Source organism: Sus scrofa, chromosome 1, assembly GCF_054392235.1.
Source record: "Sus scrofa isolate SSC_HxYL_T2T_F1_AM1 chromosome 1, Sscrofa_HxYL_maternal_Yorkshire_Landrace_v2.0, whole genome shotgun sequence".
NCBI lineage: Eukaryota > Metazoa > Chordata > Mammalia > Artiodactyla > Suidae > Sus > Sus scrofa.
In genome coordinates, this window is record NC_139383.1 from 156568669 (window position 1) to 156586195 (window position 17527).

General features: G+C 52.0%; 2 long non-coding RNA genes across 3 annotated transcripts in view; one reads left to right on the forward strand and one right to left on the reverse strand.

The window, feature by feature from the left end:
- Positions 1-483, reverse strand: part of LOC102165209 (uncharacterized) — a 17202-nt gene extending 16719 nt beyond the window's left edge. For both annotated transcript variants that reach the window (XR_014840577.1, XR_014840562.1), the window contains exon 1: positions 307-483. This is a non-coding gene — a long non-coding RNA (uncharacterized LOC102165209). The remainder of the gene's footprint in view (positions 1-306) is intronic.
- The window catches only part of LOC146406810 (uncharacterized), a 13553-nt gene extending 1179 nt beyond the window's left edge, over positions 1-12374 (forward strand). The window contains exon 2 of the long non-coding RNA XR_014840585.1: positions 111-12374. This is a non-coding gene — a long non-coding RNA (uncharacterized LOC146406810). The remainder of the gene's footprint in view (positions 1-110) is intronic.
- Positions 12375-17527: the final 5153 nt, after the last annotated feature.

The following is a 17527-nucleotide window of genomic DNA, read 5'->3' on the forward strand; positions in this document are numbered from 1 at the left end:
TCAGGATCTTACGGGATAGACCACCTCCGTCCCCGATACGACCCCGAGAGACTGCAGTGTAGACCATCTCTCCACGCGGCTCCGGCACCCTGTCTCCTCTCTGGCCCTAGAATCCTCCGGTGTAGATTCTACTGCGTCTCCTGTCCCTGCTCCTGCTCGATACCCTCCGGTGTAGAACCTTCACGCCCCTTCCGCCCCCGCTCCTGCACCGGGATACTCCATTGCGGAACCCTTGCACCTCCTGTCCCGGCTCTGGCCCCGGGACCCTCCCAGGTAGATCGCTGGCCCCACCGCACGCAACTTTACCTCGGGGCTGGACTCCGCGGGCTGCCGCTCTGGCACCGCCCTGCGCGCTGCCCCTGGCCCGGCCCGGCCTCGGCAATCCGCCTGGCTACGGTGGCGCGAGGCCCAGGGCGAACGGAACCCTGGACGCTCCACTCGGAGCGAACTCTCTGGGGCGCATGAGGCACCGGCCCCCGTTCTGCGCACCGCGCCCACGGACGCTAAAGGCACGCACACACACTCATTCGCCAACACACACAGCCGCAGCTTCAGATGCATAGACCCTCCCATCCCTACCCCTCAGGCACACCCCCAGCGGCCCTTAGGGCAGAGGGGAGGCCGGGGCTCTCAACTCGGTATCAGGCGCAAGAGCCCCTGAGGAGGGCAGTTTGTGTGTCTGGAGACTCAAGGCCAGTCTTCGAGAGCCTGCTCTTCGAGCGCAGCACTGCATTCACAGGAAGATGTTCCTCTCCAGTTTGAACCTGAGCACCAAGACCTCGGAAAGGTTTTTTTCCTCAAAAGCTTTCTTTTGTTTGTTTAGGGCTGCAGATGCAGCAAGTGGAAGTTCCCAAGCTAGGGGTGGAATCAGAGTTAAGCAACGCGGGAATGTCTGTGACCTGCAGCACAGCTCACCGCAACGCTGGATCGTTAACCCTCCCGAGAGAGGCTAGGCATCAAACCTGTGTCCTCATGGATACTAGTAGGTTCGTTACCAGTTACCTGTTACCCGTGAGCCACAACAGAACTCCCAGAAACATTCTTTGAATATCAGAGCCAGAGAGGCCAGCCCCACCACCGTGTCCGGGAAAGGCCACCTCTCCCTCAGGAAGTGATAATTTCTGGGTGCCAGGCTGTCCCCTCCTTTTGCTCAGCTTCATCAGTTAGGAGTCTTCCCTGGGTTGAGCAGAATCTGCTAGGAGGGCAGGATTCTCCCCACCCCTGGATATTTGTAGCTTCTGAGGCAGAACTAGAGGAGGACCCCTTTAACACAGAAGCCCTCCCACCCCTGAGAAACCAAGAGAAAAAAAATAAGCATGGAAAGCTATCTGCAGGGTCTGGCACCCAGGGAGTGCCCAGCACCTGGTGCTTTTATTTATATGAATGTGGGTGGTATGTATGATTTCTCAGGCTAAATAGTCCCCAGGCCCCTGGCGGGGGGGGGGGGGGTGCAATTTCCAGGCCCAACTCCACCCTCACTGCCCCCTGCAGACTGTGCACCTTGTTTCCAGTGTGATGTGCAGAATGCAATGAACCCATCCCCTCCCAGCTCCAGACACACTGAACTAGTTGCTTGGTTATAGGGAGAGGGAATTGACTTATATGAAAGAATACCCACGGTGGACACATTTTATCTGCAGGAACCAGGCAGCCCTCTGGCAGAGGCTGGGCTGTGTGACCTGCTTCACTCCATATTTCTGATTGTTTTGAAATCACACTTAGGCTACGTCAATAAGGAGCTAATGCTGCAGGTTTTAGACCCTTTGGCAGCGACCAAAGGGATCCCATTGCTGCTGATGATTGAGAAATGTGTTGCTGATGGTCCACAAGGATGGGCAGCCAGGGCCAGGGTTGCAGAAGCTGGTACCATCATTCCCAACACAGTTATCATTGCTTTTTCTAAATAATATTAAAGTCATCACTGGTTGATGCATTTGCATTTTTGCATGGCTTCTGTCTTAGGAAAGGAGCAAACATTTGCAAAATGTTTTTGGAACATAACTGTTTCACTGTAGACAATTAGTAAACCTGTGAAAAATACAAAGGAGAAAAGAAGTTCCAGTATCTCCCCATCTCCTTCATTTAGACTTTATCACTGTTACTATTTGAGACTTATTTTTACCAAGACATTTTGGAGTTTTAAAACATAAGAATATATTTTTGTTTGTCTCTATACAAAAATACCATCATAGTCTCTCCTGGATTTTCACTGAATTTGATAGCAAACGAATGTCTTCAATGTTTTCCAGGCTCCAACATCACTTTAAATGATTGCACAGGAGTCCATCTTGTGGCTGGTACCATACTTTAACTGAAACTCTATCACATGTGTTTTTTCTCCAATTTGCCACTATTATAAAATACTCTGCCAAAACAGCTTTACAGGTATATCTTAACCTCCTTTCTTGACTATGTAACAAATTGGTAAATACTGACTGGTAAGCTACTAGTGGAAAATTCTTGCCATGAATGTAATTGAAACTTTATTTAAAGAAACAGAAAGTTTGCTTATGCATTTACTTATTTCTTGATCTCAGCAAACAGGAAGCCCTTTGTGCAGGGACATTTTTTGTAAATTTCCTTATCTTTAGCATGGATAGGTCCTGGCAGCCAAGTATGTGTTATTGTTTACTGTGAATGTATAAGTAAGAAAAGGAATGAATACTGTTACAAACATAGGTGTCTAATTACTTTCTTTACCAATGTTTTCCAAAGGAGGAATTTTCTTCTAAATATTTACCTGTAATTTTTATGAATTTTCATTTATTGTCTCCTTTTCAAAACAAGGTGATACATTCTTTTTTTTTTTTTTTTTTGGTAACAGCTTTATTGAGAAAGAGTTTAGATACCATGCAATTCATCCCCTTAAAGTGTATGATTCAGTGGATTCTAGAATGTTCACAAATAATGTTGCACAACCATCACAATCAATGATAGTGTGCTTTCAACCCCCACACAAAGAAGGCCTGGCCCCTGGTGACAGGAATCACTTTCTCTCTTCTGTCCATCTTCCCTCTGGGTTCAAGGTGCTCAGAGCTCCCCTCTGCAGACATCTCATCTGCTCTGGGTCTGTCTGCCTTCCAGATGCTTGCATTCTTGCATTTGTCTGTCTTCCTGATCTTGCTTTTCCCTCTCACCTTATTCCTGAAGAAGAAGTCCATTTCTGACGCTGTCACAGCTCCTCTCCTGTCGGGGGTTGTTCCCACCAGAATCACAGCCTGCCTCTTGGCTCGGGTCATATGGCGGCTCCTGCACACGGGCAGAGCTCTGTGCTCCCTGCACCCCCTCTTTGTCTACTCATTGCAGGCTGAGGGATCAAAGAGCCCCCATCACAGGAGCACCGGCTCCTTTGAGCTGCCTCAGATCTCCTCCTCTGTCTGCCTCTTTCATCCTCCGCCCAACCTCCGCAGCTCTCACCTCTCTCCTGCTTCCTTATCCTCACAGGCTACACTCAGGGAAGCCATCGACTACAGCTCAGGCATGTCATCCAGGAGGTTCAAGAATAGGCCAGCCTTTCACTCAGGAAGGAGATGTGCTTCCGCAATGTGTGCACATTCTAATCTTGCAAATCAGGTCAAAGGTAACTTTCAGGTGAGTTCTCATTAAAAGCAGCCATGGGTTCCTGCAGCAAGTAAGCAACCAGCTTTTCCATCAAGGTAGGGTTTCACGTTTGAGGTTCCTCAAGCCCATAGCACTTCCCAAGACCAGGACCTCTCATCCCAGTGAGCAGACCACACTCCTGGTCCCAGCCCGGGAGCCCAGGTGCTTCTTTTGATCTATAAACTTCAGAATCTGGGCCTTAATGGGCAATTCATGTAACCTCTCACTGTCACTTTTGTGATTATGAAATATTCATGATCGAGTGAGCCCCACAGTATTTCTCCAGGAGTGGCTCATCATTTAATTTCAACTCACTGTGGAATGCAGCAGGCTTTCAATGCTTCCATCAATTTTGTGCTTATGAATTTAACATTGTTCTGCTTGTGTCATGCTTCTCGGAAACAGCCTCAAATTTGAGGTAATAACATTTTAACTTATTTGAAGTGCTGAATCCTGCATCGCATACTGAGTAAGGTTTTGGATGACTGGGACTTGCTTTGCTTCCTGAATGGCACCAGTGATGTTTTGAAGAGAAGTACCCCCCTTGTCTTTGTGAGTAGAGCCCTCGGCCATTCACGTGTCTTGGGACAGGCCTCACTCCATCTAGTTCAGCAGATACATTCACACTCCTCGGGGCCAGGCCTGCTGGGCACTGCAGCCTCAAACCAGCATCAAACTCAGCCAGAAAAATCACACTGAGAGTGCTGCATGGAGGATCTTAGGGATCAAAACCCAAGATGGGAAGAGCATGGCTCCTTCCAAAGGGACTAAAATGACAAAAAATAAAAATATCAACCAATATTAGGAAAACCTGTTCAAGTTCACTTATAATTAAAGAATGCAGGAGTTCCCGTTGTGGCTCAGTGGTTAACGAATCCAACTGGAAACCATCAGGTTGCGGGTTCTATCCCTGGCCTCGCTCAGTGGGTTAAGGATCCAGTGTTGCCGGGAGCTGTGGTGTAGGTTGCGGATGCGGCTCGGATCCTGCATTGCTGTGGCTCTGGCATAGGCTGGAGGCTACAGCTCCTATTCGACCCATAGCTTGGGAACCTCCATATGCCACGGGAGTGGCCCCAGAAAAGGCAAAGAGACAAAAAAAAAAATGCAAACTTAAAGATGCTGTTTTCCTTATTACATTAGATGACCTCTTCCAACTGTCCCAGTCATCCTGTTCTAAAAATCTCTCTGAAGGAGTTCCCACCCTGGTGCAACTGGTTAAGGATCCAACTAAAGTGGCTGGGGTTGCTGTGGGGTGCAGGTTTGATCCCCAGCCCAGTGCGGTGGGTTTAAGGATCCCAAGTTACTGCATTTGCCATGTAGGTTGCAGCTGGGGCTCAGATTCAGCCCTTGGCCCGGGAACTTCCATGTGCCATGGGTGTGACCATTAAAATAAAAAACAAAACTCCTACAACTCTCTGAAGGAAGTAGATTGGAGATGGGAAAGTTGGGTTCTAAGAACGTTTATAGGTGTATGTTCATGATTCTGAAAAACATGAAATTACGTCAACCTCACATTGTCCTGGGTCCTAGCATGGGGAACTCGCTCTGGCTGCTCAGACATCCCACATCGTGGCCGCTGTGGACAGATGAAGGCTTAGGTCGGGGCAGGATGTGACGCTGTGTCATGTTGCATTGACACTGACACAGGCTGGTTCAAATGCGCCAGAGGCCAAAGGATGGAGGCACAGCTTCTGCACGCTGTGCCCTCACTTGTGGGCTTGCGTGATTTTTGCTTTTATGCATTTTTCATATTTTTCATATTTCCTACAAAGAACTTGGGTAACTTTCAGAACCTTTATAAACAGTAAGAAGTCATACCTACAAGAAACCTTGACGCCCAACCTCTGTGCTTTAACCTGGAAAACGTGCGATTCACCCAGAAAGTTTTACTTTACCTAGCCCTGCTCTGCAAAGACATTCTTTGCAGTTTGGTAAAATACTAAGGATTGAAAACATTATTTCCAACCATTGAACAACAGAGAGAAGGAACGTTAAATCTAATGTCTTCGATTTCTTCCCATTCAGAAGGGAAGAAGGAGAGAAAACATTCTGAGGGAATCACACCCCAGCCTCAAATCAGACAAGGGGGGTTACGGGCTTGGCCACACACACCCCTACCCGCCGATTCCTCAGGGTGCCATTAAATAGTGAAGGATTTTCTGTTTTATGTCTGCAGTTTGTGCCTTTACTGGACATACTTGTCACAGAAGTGGGTGGACTGACCACTGAGCCGCCGGTGGCACTAAGCCCCGGCCCACTTCCCTGGAGGGGAGCCAGCCTTAGGACGACCTGACCAGAGGTGTAAACGTGGCCTCAGCCCATGTGTCCTGGCACACCTGTCCTCTCTGGTCTGTTCTCGGCAGCCGCTGCAATGAGCCGAGGCCCCTAAATTCCAAGCGGAGAGGAAGTTCTGGCTGCACTCCCAGGAGGGGTCTGAGTGGTTTAGCTCAGGTCCTGTGTCCACCCCTGACTGGGTCACTGTGTCCAGAGGCATGAACTCGTGACAGACTAGGCTGGGTTGGGGGAGGAGGAGTGCCTCTAAGAGGAAGCTGGGCAGGGGACAGCAGCGGTGCCCGAGGGTGTGCCCTCATTCCCGTGGCATCAGGGAGGGTCCCCAAGGGGTATCTTGTGCCCCCACCCACGAGATGCAATACCCTGACCCCTGGTGTGACCCAGACTCTCAACACCTTGCCAAAAGCCCCAAGAGGGGTTGCCAGGCCACCGTGGGTGAGAGCCACTGCAGGACACAGCACCCCTGCCCTGAAGCCTCTGTTGGACTGAAAAAAGGAAATTGCCCATTTTATTTTATTTATTTATTTGTCTATTTATTTAATTATTTTTTTTGTCTTTTGTCCTTTTAGGGCTGCACCTGCAGCATATGGAGATTCCCAGGCTAGGGGTCTAATTGGAGCTGTAGCTGCCGACCTACACTAGAGCCACAGCAACACAGGATCTGAGCTACGTCTGTGACCTACACCACAGCTCACAGCAACGCCAGATCATTAACCCACTGAGCGAGGTCAGGGATTGAACCTGCAACCTCATGGTTCCTAGTCAGTCTTGTTTCTGTGCACTACAACGGGAACTCTGGAAATCGCAATGTTAGAGCTGACACGGATTACAGGTCACTTGGACTAACTCTCATCCATCCTGCTCTCATTTATAGGTGAACAAAGTTGAATGATGCCGCAGATAAAATTTAGAGGAATAGAAAAGGCAAAACCTGGTTTATTCTCATTGGTTCAGGGCTGACTCATTGCAATGAATGAAAATGACCACAGGAAAAAATAGGGACAGAATATGTGGCCATGTCAGGAATGGCCCTGTGCCCCTCCTGGCTGCTCATTGCCCCCAACAGCCCTCAGTCAAATTCAGCCTGTGTTCTCCCTCTCCAAGCTAAATAATTCCCACTCCATCACAATTTTTCATAAGACGAATCTGCTAGCACTTTACCTGTCTGCTTGGCTGAGAAATCACCTGAGTCCTCTCGCTTCCCCTCTGTGGGATCCAGAGTGGAGCTAGTGTTTGAAGTAGGGACAGTTAGCACAAGGCCTGTTGGGGAGCAGGCGCTGCTCCCGTCAGAGAACCTGCAGCGCCCAGGGGCTGCCAGCCCGAGCGCCTCGGAAGAAACTGCCATCATGGGTGTGAGAAACGCATGCGTTGCCTCTTCTGCTCAGCTTCCTGCAAGCCTAGTCCACGTGCCCTTTACCCACAGTGACTCTCTTACCTGGGGTGCTCCCATTTCCTATGGACTTGACCATCAGATGTGCAAGAGAAGCACTGGCTGGTGTGCATGGACACTGACTTCAGCTGAATTTTTCGTTCTTGTAAAAGAACTTTTTCTCACTTGTTCATGAACTTTCCTAAATTACCCCCTCGGTGTCAGTCTGTGTCAGTTGCTTGTGATGCAAGCTGTTCCTGTTAACAAGAAGCTTCTGCTTTTGTAGGGGAGACAGATCTGTAGAGAGGTGTCAGGTGTGATGTGGAGATAGGTGTGGTGGTACAGATAAATGTGATGTGCAGGTAGACAGGTGCAATGGTGCAGGCATTCTGGCTGTCGGGATGCATTCCCCTTTGTCACAGGCAGGTATTGGTCCAGTGTCTCTCCTCCAGGGTGGGGAACAGCATCTGTTGCCCCTGATGCCTGGCTAGGCACAAAGTTCTTTAAGGGTAAACGATGGCCTTTGAGTTTACAAGCAGTGATGCAGTGATAGCTTCACTTCCAAAATCCTTTATTGGGCAGAGCTGTAGGAGTGAAGGGCGTTAATTGCTGGAAATTCCTTTGGTTATTGTGCTGCTCCTGCCCCTCACTCTGTGCCAGCACTCAGTTTGCTGACTCTGCTCTGGCCTATTTTCTGGATGTACCTCGCTCTGCATGTCCACATCTTTCTGAGGATCCCTGATGATTTCTGACGGTCCTGTGCCTTTTGCTTCACACTCTGAAAGTACCGAGCGATGTTACCTTGGCCCAGTTACAAAGAGACAACTTGCTGAGGAATAAAACCTGTGAGCAGGGCTCCTCCTGATCTTCACCTCCTGGTGTCCAAGAAGATGGGTGGTTCGGGGTCAGACGTGCCACTGTCTTTAAAATGCTCATTGGATGCTGCTTGGACTCAGGCAGTGCTGTTCTCAGCACCGCAGGGGCTGGGTGACTCGGCCTTGCTCCTCTGCACTGGGGTTTCCAGGGCTTCCACAGGTTGTGAGTGGTCGTGAGGCCTCTTTGGACCAGCCACTGCATGCACATCATCGCACCAAGTCCCCATGGCCTCCTTACGGGGTGTCAGCTCGGTCCTGGGGGGGTTCCAGAACTAATTACCCTTTTCCTCGAGGGTCAGGTTAGAAGCCTGTGTGACCTGTTATCTGGCCCTGCACCTGTCGGCATGGTGACACAGCCAGGCAGCACTGCATTTTGACAACCTGGCAGGGCTGTGCAGAAACTCAGGTGCTGCAGGGCTGGAGCATCCGGCTTGGTCTTTAGCTTCCACTCTCAGAGGCAGGGGCTGAGCACGCGTGGGTGAACATGGTCTGCAAAAGCACAGTCCGCACAAAACAAAACCTTGTTTTCTTTATAGTCAGCCTGGAAAAGCAGAGTTGCTAGAATGTTCTTTGCTGGCAGCAGACAGACCCAACTTTGTGCCCCTGCTGCTGGGCTGCAGATGGGTACTCAGGCTAGAGAGCAAGCCCCTCCCCTCTCTGTGGGAGAGTTAGTGCACCTGCCCGCAGGGAAAGGTTCCGCCTGGGACCCCAAGCCGCCAACCACAGACGCCCTTGTGGAGCCCACGGATGTGTGGGCACTGGCTCTCAGAGCTGCCCTGGGTGAAGTGCTCTGTGCTGCTCACAGACTCTGGACAGGTTCCACAGAGGCTGAGGTTGGTGTCCCGTGTCCTTTCTCTGGGACAAAGCCCAGCCCCGAGTGTGACAGCTTTCTGTGAACTTGTGTCCTATGTGAGGGTGGTCTTCTGTGGATGGTGCCCCCCGAGCTCTCAGCTAGGACACTGTTGTAGAATGAGAAAGTGCTGCTGCTGGCCCCTGGGATTTTCTATCTCACCATCGGCATCTCATCCCAGTCCTCCCCACTGGGACACTGATGGGGCACATCCGGGGGGTAGGCTCTGTGTTTGGATGAAGAGTGAGAAGGGTCAGTTCAGGAGGTGACAGGACAGAGCCCAGTGAGACCTGGGTGTCTGGAGTGCAGTCTCCACAGGGGGCCCACGTCTGGAGGAAGGAGCAGTGGCCTGGCTCTGGGACCCTGGTGGACAGGGTGGGCCAGGTCACATCTCCTGCAGCCTCTGAAGGCAGCTGGACTGGTGGTCTCAGGGACGGGCTGTGGGCCCCCATCCTGGCAGATGCTGTCCCATGTGTCATCCTTGTCATGTTATCAGTGTGACATCATCACTCAGTGATGTCACAAACAGAACAGGCATGCCCTGGGTAGGCAAGACTTCTTTGGAGGGGGGCACATTACCCTCAAGTTGGTTGCAGGCTATTTTTGCTGCCCTTTTAAGTCGCCCTTTGCACGCTTCCCGTCTCTCTCCCCCGCCCCCAAGGGTATGCCCTTTCCTACATGTTATCAGAAATGGGGAATAGAATTACCAGGTAAGGACTTATAAGTAAAAATCTTCCTTGCTAACAGCCAAGAACGCTGGCTCCAAATTTGCTTTGGGTATAAAATTGTCCTGGTTCAATAGTAAGATAATAAGTGTTGATGGAAGTAGCTTTTTGGAAGGATCTATTTGAAGAACATCAAAAAGTCTTTCTAAACCTGCTCTCCGCTGGAGCTTCCCTGAATCCTTGTCCAGCTCCAGACAGAGTGGCTATGCACTGATGGCTGGGGGTGGGGGGCCCCCCTGGGGACACTGGCTTCATGCAAAGGCATGTGTGTGACCTGCCCTGCTGGGCATTGGGGACAGGTGTGGTGTGCGAGCCCAGTTCAGGCTCAGCTTGCAGCTCTCAGGTGTCAGATGTAGCCCCGGGCCCCCAGCGCCCCCAGCCACCCTGGGTCCTGCAGCAGCTTCCTATGGCGAGTGAATTCTGGGGAAGGGACTCAGGTCACATTATAGGTGGAGAGACAGAAGCTGGAAGAGACAGGGCCCAGTGGAGGGGGTAGAGGCCACCCCCGCAGCCAGCCGAGCCCAGGGTGACACTAAAACCGGGTCGTCCAACACATGACAACGTTTCTAAGAAAGTGTCACTTTGTTCAAGTCAACTGTGAACATTCATCTGCCCCTGTCTATTCACTCAAAGGCGGTTTTCTGGGCCATCCTGAGCCGGGCCCTGTGCCACTTGCCAGGACTGATTCAGTGGCTATAAGACAGACCCCCAGCTTCAAGGTCAACAGCAATGGGGCCACCCTGTGGGCTACTCCGTCCCTTGGTCAGTACACAGTTCTGGAAACTGTCCAGGGAGCAGTCTGGGCCCTGCAGAGGCTTGAAAGGCAGAGGCCAGTGTCTGGATGCTACCTTGCTGTACTTGCTGTGGAGAGACTGGAAAATTCCCTATTCCTCAACACCTGCAAGCCAGAGATTACCAGAACCCCAAATAAAAAGGCACTCCACAGCTTTTCAAATCGATGCAGGCCGGTGATTGAAAGCTCCCTCGAGCCTTCCTGAAACGGCTCTTGCAGGGGCTCCGAGACAGCCAAGCAATGAGAGAAACAGTTGCCCCTGAGAGAAAAAAAATACCAAATGCTGCTAGCTTGAAATTTTTCTTTTTCGTCAAATTGGACTCTGGCCAAGTTGCAAAACCGAAAACTTAGATGTTAGAAGGAAATGCAACAGCCCACAGGTTCAAGAGTAACTCCGGGTCTTGTGGAAGACAAATGCTGTTATGAAACAAACACACGCAGAGGAGGAAGATCCCTCGTTATGATTTGTACCTGCACTCTTTCCAGATACAACCAGCACATAATTTAAGACCTCCCAGCCTTATCTTCATCAAAACAGCAGCTATGCCCACGGGTCCACCCTCCAGGACACAGGAACGTGGCAGGGGCCAAACTTATGTCTCTAAGTCTTCTCTGGAGGGTGACCCCGCCGAGTGTCCCTAGATGAGATTTCTGAGACAGAGTTTGCAGCGACTGGTTCTGGCCTGGTTCACACGGAGACGACCGGGAGGGTGTGGGGTCCAGATCCCTCAGTGGACAGAGCTCATCTGGATGGTGCGCAGACAAGGGCGGTGTCAAGACCCCCACAGAGCCAACGAGGAGTTAGCATGGGCCCAGGGGGCTGCACTCGGGGAGACCCATCCAGGAGAGTTGGCGGGGGAGGCTGCAGCACAAGGGCCCAGGGCCAGGAGGGATCTGGTGGATGTGGTGGGAGCACCAGCAGGGGCACAGGAAGCGCTGGGCTCAGCTTCATTTGCAAACTGAGCCTGAAGTAGTTCAAGTCTGCGGTGCTGCCCTGCGCAGCCAGGGAGTGATTTGCTCAGCACTGAAACAGAGACATTTGCTGTTTGATAAACCACAGGCCAGTCCCCTTGCCTTGTGGTGATTGTGAGAAGCAGGTCCAGAAAGGCCGGCAAGATTCAGGCCCAATTACAGCCATTCCTGAACCATCTGGGCAGTGCTGCAGCTGGTAAGTTGCTCAAGATCATGACACCAGGGCTGAGACCTTGGAGAGCAAGTGTCTGCAGGCTTGGAGCCCCAAGGGTCACCCTGCCATGCTGGGTGCAGATCTCATGCTATGTGATTACACAGTTAAATATCCCTGGGGGTGTCTGTTTACAGAAGGATTTCTTATCAGTGTAGAGGTCTGCTTAGTATGTGCGCACTGAAAGCAGCTGAAAACCTGCAGTAAGTTAGTAGAAAGAAAGGCAGGCTGCGTCTAAGTAACTAGAGGCCTGATCTGGGGGAAGCTAGTTTTAAAGGAGCGGGTTGTGGCTGCTAGTAGTGTGGTCTGCGGAGGGCGGCCGGTGCCCCAGGAACCTGTTGGATGTGCCAGGGCACAGGCACCGCCCCCCTTTGGAGACCCCACCCCCCCACCCATGCCATTCGTTGTGTGCACCCAAGTTCCAGAGGCTTGGCCTCCCTGTCTCCGAAGTCTGACGAGCTCTGTATTTATTTGATGCTGTGAAAAGAAGGAAGCTTTTAAGGGGCTATAAAGGGACCAGCAGAGCAGAGCACGACTCACCAAATGGGCAGCAGAGCAATGCTGATGAAGAAGCTTTGCTCTTTAGCATCTGTGCAGGGCAAAAGCAGCCAGACCTTACTGTGGGGCCACTATGAAAATTAATTTTCATGAACTGACCTTGAAATAAATGCATCAAACAAAAACTCATCCATCCCTACTGCTGTCCTGTATTAACTCTTGGTGTCTCTTGTGCTGCATCAGAAACTAGCCCCAAATGGGAGTATTTCCAGCAAGAGGTTGGCAGATGCTACGAACCAGCCCCAGTGGATCGCAGTGTGCTCTCAGCCCTGGTAGGAGGTCTACCCTGGTCCCGCTGTGAGTGGCTCTGGAGGAGAACCGTGTCCAGTGAGACATGGTGACTCTAGAACCTGGGCTCAGACAGAAGGTGAGCAGCTCAGCGGTCAGCACAGCCTTTTCCAGACCTGGCCACCGCCTCATTTTTCAGCTGGATGTTTCCACGCATGACCGGGCCAATGTTAAATGAAAGGGTCCACCCACCACACCTGAACCCTTGAGAGCAGGATGCCTTCCTGTGGAGCCCCTCCCCTGGGTGCCACTCTGCGTGCTGCACCTGACACTTTAGGCAGCCTCCCTCCGCCCCCAAACCATGCTGAGTCCAGCCCCACTGTCATGGGCTCCCCTCCAGGCCCTGTCTGAGCACGTTCCCCCAGATCCAGTTTCAACTTTTACAACCAGATTCACAGTTGAGGCCAACAAGAGGTCCATCTGCAGCCACCCTCAGATGCCATGTTGTCCTCAGCTGCCTTGAGGTGCCCTGTGGCACCTTTTCACCTGGGCACAGGTTGGAGGCGTCAGTCCCAGTAGATGACAAAGGGGACTGGCCCAGGTGCTGCTGCAGATACTGGAGCCAGGAGCTGGGAGAGGGTATGGGGTCCCCTAGGGCAGACGGAGCCACCTCCCACAGCTGCCTGTCCGCCCCCACCACAGGTTGGCCTGCTGAGTAATGGCTGCTAGACGGTTTGTCCCATAGAACACCATCCTAGAGACAGTCTGCTTCGCCTCATGGCTGTTATGTCCAGTGCCAAGTGCAGTGACCAGGACCAAATCAATATTTGTTAAATGTACGGATAAATAAGAAAGCAACCTTCTTTAAGTGGTAAAAATGCTGTATGTAAAGAATGATCTTTCAGGAGTTCCTGTCGTGGCTCAGTGGTTAATGAATCTGACTAGGAACCATGAAGTTGAGGTTCGATCCCTGGCCTTGCTCAGTGGGTTAAGGATCCGGCCTTGCTGTGAGCTGTGGTGTGGGTTGCAGACATGGCTCAGATCCCACGTTGCTGTGGCTCTGGCATAGGCTGGCAGCTACAGCTCCAATTTGACCCCTAGCCTGGGAACCTCCATATGCTGCAGGAGCGGCCCTAGAAAAGGCAAAAAGACAAAAAAAAAAAAAAAAAAAGAAGAATGAACTTTTAGCAGCTTCAGAGACTTGGAATTTTTAAGTGACTAACGAGGGTACAGGACGCCCCCTCAACCCCCGAGTTAAATGGCAGGAGAGGGTCAGCAGGACAATCCCTCAACCACACCTGGCTGGAGACTTCACCACGTCTGCAGCTGCAGCTGCGTACAGTTCTCAGCAGGCAGTCCCTTCATGTATGTTTCATGTACACACACGTCCCCCTATAAATAGATCGGGGACCAACGTCCCAAATGAGTTCACTGTCACTATGGGACTCTTGGTTTCTGCTCCCACTTACATAGTAAAGAGCCTACCACCCGGTCCCCATGGGCAGCTGCCTGGCCACCTGTGCTGCCGTGGCCTCACATCGCCAGCCTGGCCTGTGCCGTCCCCCCCAACCTTGGGAGGAGCCCTCGCACCACAGAGGCAGCTGCATCGGTCGGCACTCTTGGGTGGCAGCCAAGTCTGCAGAGGCCCTGATGGCCAGCTGCCCTGTTCCCTAGGAGAGACCTGGCGTGCCTCTGTGTCACACATGCTCTGCTCAGCCCAGGTCTGGTCCCCTGGAATCGCCCCCCAACCCACCTGTTCCCTGCCACACGTTCCTGCCCTGTAGACACTGTGGGCCAAGGTCAGATATGGAGCCAAGCCCAAGCCAGGGTGACACACACCTACTGTCCTGACTGAGTCCTGGACGTTGGTCATCCTGGCCACAAAGGTCGGACCCATGTTCCTCGAGGCCCTGAGGTCAGCAGGTCAGCACCTGTGGGAGCAGGGGATCGTTCAGAGGGCGAGAGCTCTCATGTGTCCCATCACGTCCGCTGCTCTGTTGTGCCCGGCACCATCTAACATGAGTGTCCAGAGCGTGTCATTGGTGTGTGTTGCTGTGCAGGCTGCACAGCCCACAGGTGAGAAGTGAAATCCAAACCTCAGCCCGTTTTCAGGGCTCATTTTACCCCCCAACTCCTGGGCAGGTGGAATGACCAGAGCTGCTGAGAGGGTTTGACCAGCACCCACTTCGGGCTCCCAGGACGCCGGGCCTGGGCTGCGCATGTGCCTGAGTCCTGGCGCCATCCTCCTCACGCTGCACATATGTGTTTACAGTAGAATAGATGCAAACGAAAGTGAAGTTCATATGCGTGTGGGTTTCATGTTTATGCTTTTTCTGTTGCAGAAATGAAAAACTACTGCTAAATATGTTATGTGTATATATAGAGAGAAATAAACCATAGATATAGGCATTGTGTTGTCTTCAGCATGTTTTTAATATTTTATCTCTAATATAATCCAGTTAACACTGAAGTTTTTAAACAGAGGACAGGAATCCCTTAATAAGGTTTTTCTGGAGATGGGTGTCAGGTTTTCCTTTCTCCTCATGTGCTCTGGGGGAAGGGTCTCCCCGGGCCTCACAGGGGAACAGGTCCCAGTTTCTGGACGACAGCCTGCTTGGTTGGGCAGAGGACGTGGAGGTGAGGGGGTGGGGGCTGCCCTACCCCAGCCCGAGGGGCAGAGTCTTCTTTCACACCAAAACCGTGGAGAAGGTTGTTATGAATAAAGCTACTGTGCCCACAAAGCCTCTTTTTTTTTTTTTTTCTTTTTCTTTTTTTTTTTTTAGGGCTGCACCTGTGGCATATGGAAGTGCCTGGCCTTGGGGTTGAATCAGAGCTACAGCTGCCGGCCTCTGCCACAGCCACTGAAAAGGGGGATCCGAGCCATGTCTTTGACCTACACCACAGCTCACGGCAACACCGGAACCTTAACCCACTGAGTGAGGCCAGGGATCAAACCTGTGTCCTCATACTAGTTGGGTTTGGTTACCGCTGAGCCATGACAGGAACTCCCCACAAAGCCTCTTAAATGAGGACACTTGGACTCTGTGTTGGGGTGATGAGGAAAATGCCCCAGACCCAAGGGCACCCGAGTAACCATCGGTGGAAACAAAGCAGAAACACAGGCTCATGAAATGAGTAAACAGTGTCTCCTGGAAGCCGGGCGTAGACAGAGGGGAGTCAGGGAGACTCTCATCCAGAGCACGGGCTCTCGCTGCCCTGCCTGCTACAGAGACCCAGAAAAGGCCAAGAGGAGAGCTCACAGGCTGCCTGGACCCCGCACACATGTCATGAGTCCCTCTAGAAGTGTTGTCCTGTCCGTGACATGATAAGAAGCTCACTTGGTGGGGACCAGAGCCAGGGGTTAGCTGTGGGCGGAGGCCGAGCAGGGAGAGGCCATGGGGCATAGACGTCAGACCAGGATGGAGGACAGGACCCAAGTGGGAGAATGAGGGGACTGGCAGGAAAGATGCGGGAGATGCAAGTCCTCCTCTGTTGTGCTGGTCAAGTGTGGCCCTGACCTCTGGGTGCAGGCTCCACGACTCCTCCTCTGTGGTAACACTGCCTGTCTTTGTTTTCCTGACACATACAGCCTGATGTACTAGAAGCGCCCGATGCAGTCTGGGGCACGTCTCCCAGCATGGGTCCAGCCCTGTGTCCCGCATCCGAGCCTCTCCTTCTGGATGTTTCAGGATCCCACTTGTCAGTCCTTTGATGATCTTATTTCCAGGGCCTGCTGCCAGCCTTGCAGCAGCCAGAATCTAAGGCAGCTGCGTTCATTCTCCTTGGAGGGCGTCCACCAGGGCTGCCCATTTACAAGGCCTCACAAGTCTTGGTCTCTAAGATCCCCGTTTTAATCCTACCTTAATCTCATTAAATACCTTCTGCCCACTTCATCTTCACCACTAGGGATGTAGAGGAGATGCAGGCCAGGTTGTCCTTCCAAGCAGTGAGGCGCTCAGGACGATGCCTCCACTGGGCCTGTGGAAAAGAAGCTGGCAACCCCTTTCTGGATGTTCTGAGGCACTGTGCTCGGCGCCCCCATCATTGTCTGGGAGGCCTTCCTCACCACTGAGCCCTTCTTGGCTCTGAGGATGTCGTAGAACCTTGAAGGTGCCTCATCACAACTCACAGGGTTTGCTTTCTTTCGAGGATAGTGTGGGGGTTTGTCTCTGTACTTTTTGTGTCATCATGTGTCTAGCTTTTCACTTGGGAGTGGTCTGCACAGCCTCCCTCCTGCCTGGAGCAGGTGTCGATGGCTCCAGAGATTCTCAGGCACCCAGCATCTTGGCAGCTGGACCTGCCTTGGGGATGGTGTTCCTGTTCTGATATACAGAAATCTTGCAATGCATTGCTTGCTTATTCATCTAGGCTGCTTTCCAGGGTAAAATAGGTTTAAAAAAAATCGAAAGAGAATCAAAACCTCATCTATATAGCTCAGATATTAGGAGGTGAAATTCCAGTTCAGCTTTTCACTTGGGAGTGGTCCACACACCCTGCCTCCTGCCTGGAGCAGGTGTCATTGGCTCCTGGTCACCTGGTGTCACTGGTCTCTAGCACTTGTGGAGACCAGTGCTGTCTCTCTCCAGTACGTGTGGTGCTGAGGTGACACATTGACAGCCTGGCCGTAGCCCTGGGTCCACCCTGTGCACCTAGACCTCAGGCAGGTGGCAAGAGGGGCCTCAGGGGTCCTGAAGGGGCCCTGCCTCCAGGCCCCGCTATTGGGCAAAAATCACAGCAGTAATTGTTGCCAGATCATCAACAGATGCTAAAATTAGTGCAGAAGCTCGATGACAGGGTAATTGGAGGTCTCAGAAGCCTCCCCCCAACATATTCTGAAAACCAAGTGGTAACCTGTAGCCATGGCTCTGACCACGGTTCTAATCCCAGCGGACCTGGCCTCCTGGGCTCAGGGAGAACACCTGGCCCTGTGTGTTCTCACAGGATGCACAGCGAGGCCTGAACTCTGGGAAACCTGAGAAGAGCCACACTGAATGGGTGAAACCCCTGGCAGAAATAGACCGAGGGCCTGGGGGGACCAGGGGCCTGAGGACAGA